Source organism: Aphanomyces invadans, assembly GCF_000520115.1.
Source record: "Aphanomyces invadans strain NJM9701 unplaced genomic scaffold supercont1.16, whole genome shotgun sequence".
NCBI classification, from domain to species: domain Eukaryota; phylum Oomycota; class Saprolegniomycetes; order Saprolegniales; family Verrucalvaceae; genus Aphanomyces; species Aphanomyces invadans.
The window spans coordinates 1,014,275-1,019,749 of NW_008580161.1; positions in this window are offsets into that span (position 1 = coordinate 1,014,275).

A 5,475-nucleotide genomic window follows, 5' to 3' on the forward strand; every position below is an offset into this window, starting at 1 on the left:
CTCTGCTCTAATATGGAATGCATAGCCTCGAGTTTGAACTTTCGAAACGTTAACCAATCAGTAGTTTTTGTTCTGCATTACAATTGGTCAGAAAGAATGACAATTATGAAGTGATATTGAAATAAATATACAGGTGGCAGAATTTATTGAAACAGATCATCTTACAGAGGTGGTCGGCTTTTTTAGGGGTGTCGGCTTTTTCCGGGGTTCACTGTATATATGACGAAATGGGGGCAAAACCCACTTCGACCGCGCAGTGCGCCAGCCATCCACGAGAGCCTGCATTCCGTCTCGTCCTCTGGCACATTGCCCTTTAGTACCATCCTGCGGCTTGCCAAATAGTTGTCACTACCCCTCGGATACTGTGTCGAGAGTTTATGTCCCTGAACAGCGTTCGTCCCGAGCGGACAACAATTGTGCCGATGTCGCACCGTACATCCGAGAATTACCTCTATTTTTCTAAATTTCTATTGACGTCGAAGAACATTATTTTCTACAAGTGTACTATTTTTGGTAATATTGGACGAATATAGCAAGAAATTGAAGATGCGATTCGGCAAATGCCCCAGGCATCGCGGCAGACACTGAGAGCACTGACTCGTGCGTACTTAGGCTTGGAATTCTCTAACCCTATTCAACGCCGTAGTGTCAAAAGTGCACTCGAATAATCGAAGAAGTCATTGATGCTGTGGAAACCTCGTTTTATGAATTGCCCGTGAACACGGTGTCAAAAATAAAGGTGATGGATAAATGCATCGATATACATGGTGGCAATGATTATAAGCTCCCTCACATTAAGATGGATCGATGATAACCGACTTCACAACGTTCAACGTACAGTGCGATGCGCGTAACTACGAGAGTTCCTTTATTCATTTGAACTTACGACTTGGAGAAAGAGGCATCCATGGAAGCACTTCTAAATTATCAATTGCAAGGTCTCAGGGCAATTGTATAAAAGCACATTATATTTTTTGCCTCAATTATTCGTCCCTGGAGTGACATACAAGAACTAAGTTGCTCTGCATCGTGTCCCATAATTTAGTCAAGTCAAATCGAAGGAAGCAACTATATCGGACTAGAGTAGTACATTACATGAGTTCGTGGCAGCGCATTTTCAAATGAGCGAGTGATATTTCACATGGCATGTGCCCCCCACGCTTCAATAGTGCGCTAAATTTATAGCCATGTGATGTTCGGTTGCAGATACAGATTTCCCTCGCTAAGTCGAACGGCACAAAGTGAATAATCTCTGAAAGTCAATATATAAAGTTGGAAAGGCAATTTGTATTTTGAAACTGGGCTGACTACGTTGGAGCAAAGTGCTCGAGTAATTTTTGAATTTTCAGCGATGAAGGAGCGCATGACACTTCGTGAAAGACATGAGCTGTATGAGCATCACATGCAGTATCCAACAAAAAAGTATTCTGAGCTCGCTTTGTAGGTGAAGGAATAATTTAATCTCGTTCGGGTCCCAACTAATCTACCATTGGGCTTGCGCTGAAGAAGAACACGAACGATAGCAAGCGCGCTGACAGCAAAACAAGAAGCGTAAATCGCGCTGTCCCGCTGGCCGAGGTCGAGGAGTGCATTCTTCAATGGGTGCTGCGCTGTGAAGAACTTGGCGTGTCTATCACTGGCGAACTCATTCGAAAGCAAGCGGCCAACGAGTTCGACCAACTACAATTGCCTGAGCAACGACGAATGACAATTTCCAAGGGATGGCTCCACAAATTTCTGCGACGCAATGGCCTCACCAGCAAGGTTCAGCATGGCGAGGCTGCATCAGCATCGCTTGAGATGGTCGAAACGGGGCGTCAAGAAAAGCGCAGTATGACAAGTGGGTACGAGGCTCGTGACGTTGATGAATGGTGCTCTTTTCACGTCGTATGTGCGTACCCTCGATGAGCGAATGTCGACAGAGAACCGCAAGATCCTCATGCTGGTGGACAACGCACCGTCCCGCAAGGTTGACGAGCCTGTGACCCTATCGAATGTCCGTGTAAAGATGCTACCGAAGAACACAACGGTACACCTCCAACCTCAAGAAGCTGGGATCATTGCTGCGTTCAAGGCGAAGCTGAAGCAGAGACGACTGCAAAACGCCCTGGACGAAATCGACAACGTCATGCAAGGACATCAAACGCATTTGTACGATGTACCTCTTGTTGATGCGATGGGGTGGGCAAAGGACGCGTGGCGATCTGTGTCGCAGTCGACCGTTGTCAATTGCTGGAATCGCACTGGTATTTTGGACAATGACTTGTCCATTTTCACATCAAACGTGTCTGTAATGAATTTAAATTGATTGGTTTTCGAAGTCTGTGCAACAATTTATACCTCTGGGTGTATTGCGATAATTGCATTGAATGAACTGTTTGACATAGCGAGGGATATCAGTACAACCAGCTTTTCGTGAAACCACTTGCAATGAAGCTTGCTCATTAATGACCCCGCGACACCAACATCCAAAGGTGGAGAAAACTTGTCGAAGTGTTAGGCAATTGCTCAAAAACGCTAACCATTTCAGACGACCCCAAATCATGCGACGCAATAGACACCGGACAGTCAAGATTGTTAGCTAAATCATAGAAGGCCCATCAATTTCAAACTTGGGCAGCTCAGTCAGACATAGTTCCCAGGCTCATGCGTCTATCCACGCTTTCTCTGGCACGACTGGCACGACCTAAACACAACCAGGCGGAAAATGTCGGTATTTACAATGTATCGAACCACCCACCGGACTTGCCCCTCAGGATGAAAAGAATAGCTTGGAACGCACGGAGAGGACGACTGCAATCTTGTCCGAGACCATTGGGCCCTATTCAACCTAGGACGATCCTCCAATTTTGGCAAGAGTGTTTGTCGGGGCATGACGTAGTAAACTGGTGTTTCACCACGTAGATAATGTCATGTGGCGCAGTGTCACGAAAGTTATCCCAAACATAGGTTTCGGCAAGAACCGCTTGAGAGCCTTTTGTAAAGCATGGTACTTGCTGCCAAAACCGGTAGCGGACTGCGAATCGTTGACACAGTTGAAGTAGGCTGTAGTAAGCTCGACCTTCGGACTTCATCGTAATCAAGTAGTCTTCAAGCCAATGCATCTATGTGATGGTTATCATGAACGTGATGAGGTGAGCATGTGTCAGGTGGTGCTCCTCCTTGCGGACCATATACACAAACTGTAACAAATTCGATGCAAATGGAAGGGTGTCATGGCGACCTTGTCCGCCCAGCGTGTACTTGTTTGTGCTGCACGGTTTGTTTATGATGTTCTTTCGGCTCGAACAGTTGCGCCACGTTCCCAGTCGATGTTTTGAGCCTTGGTATTCCCTCTGGATGTCATCGTGCTCGGATCTAATCCCTCGATGTACTTATTACACTGGGCGTTGGTGTACCTGATGTAGGCCATGGCTAGACGTTGATTTGAAAGACGCAGTTTAGCGGGGGTTTTAAACCAGCTAATAGTGATGGAGGAACCAGTCAAAATATTCGTTTCTGCACGTAACATGAGCATATTATTGCCTTTGAGTTCTTGGTATATGTTTTTAACATGCATGAATACTTGTGGAAGACAAAATATATTGAACGTCAGTTTGGTTGGGTTACAATAGTTTATAGTGACCTCGTTTTCGGTACGGCCCATTAGGATACCACAATGGACTTGCTAAGGTTTCAATGCACACTGACTATCTGGCATGTCGTGCGTCGACGTCATGGATTGAACCCTGTACCGCTCGGGCTTCTAGCGGAAGCTCTACGGCGTGAACTATATTTCTTTTTCGCGAAGTTGATGCAGTATTGTATGTTCCAAAGTATGTCGGGTTTGCATTTGATACATTTTTAATATATTTAATGACTGCGACATACTAGTATTATTACAAATGTGTTAAGTGACAGGTTACAGGGAATGACTGAAATCCTTCCCCCGTTGTACTCGACAAAACTTTTGGAATATTAACATTATGGACGTCCAAAAGTCAATCTCATGAAATTAAAAAAAAATATGGCCAATCGATGACAATTTTATCCACGCCCAAGCACATGATATAATACAACTTGATCTTGCAGTCGTAAAAAAAGTGAACATATTGTTACTGGCGTTTAGTTTGCTATAATCCTAGTGTTTTATGGTTTTGTCCTTAAATTATCAAACTAGGTGCACAAGATGTCAAAGTAAGATTGCCTTTTGGCTGAGCGGTTTTGGTGCCCGCTGTCATTCGCTGCGACCCCACATTAACTATTACCATTTCAATCTAATTCCAGCAACGTCTTGAACATCGCACCAGAGCGATTTTGTTTTCATCTTATTATCGCATCAAGATGGTTACTTCGACCAATGATTAATTAAGGTAAAGCATGCATTCTACCTTCGTCGTTGTATGTGGGGCGTTTATTCGTTCACTGACAACAGATTTGTCTGGTGCCATGTTTTGAACAACATATGTACTTCAACAACGCGCAATGAAATTGAAACCGTAGACTGTTGACAAAATGCACTAACACCCCTCTCGATTTCATGTACATTGGTTTACAGAGCGAAAACGCTGCCCTGTAGTTTTTGTCCAAATTGTATGACTCGCTCAAGACGAATCTGAACAAAAATGAGAAGTAATACGTACAGTGCATATATACAAAATACAAAATAATATATACGAGACAATAAGACAGGTCGAGTCACTGTTTGGCCGCGAGGCCATCTGGTGAGCAAGCTGAACTACCAGCAAGTGGCTCCGCGAACACTCTGTGGTGTCCGCAGTCGAGAAGAGGCTGGTCATGATACCCCGAAGGATTGCCGATGGGAAAGAAATATCTTGTGGGGTTTTCAAGCTCTCGTCCACGAAGGCTCTGTCTCGGTGGCGGTTTGGTTTGCTGGGAGTGTTAACTAGTTGTGAATGAACTAGTAATACTTGAATCTTGGTCGCAACAACATGGTCGCGAGCACTCATTGACGTCGAAATTCCAAAATTTTGACCAAAAACAACGCAGTCCTCATCAGCTGAAAAAGTTGAATGTAATATAATTTCCAGCAAAACCCAACGTCGAAATAGTATTGCCTCATACAATTTCTAGATATTTCTCTAGTCCCACGGTTGAAGGATTTCCGTCGTTCCCTGTAATGCATTGATTTGATAGTTCTAACACATCTAAGATAAATCAGCATTAAGTTGTAGAATCTGTGTCACTCATAGGCTAAAAAACACTACAATTTCTACTTGCAGAATGAATGATGCGACAATGTTAATATAACGATATTGCAGGGAATTACTATTGGGGACATTGACCCAGAGATACTTCTACCTTGTAGGCAACACTGGCTCTCTTGTTCTTCTCAGTAGGGAACAGGCTGTGCTTCAAATCGGGACGATCTTGACCGTCGAAAATAAACTTACAGTCCGCGAAGGCATCGAGGGGACCGAGATTAGGGTTAGTTGACATTATTGTATTTCAAAGGTAGAGTTTGAAATAAAATTG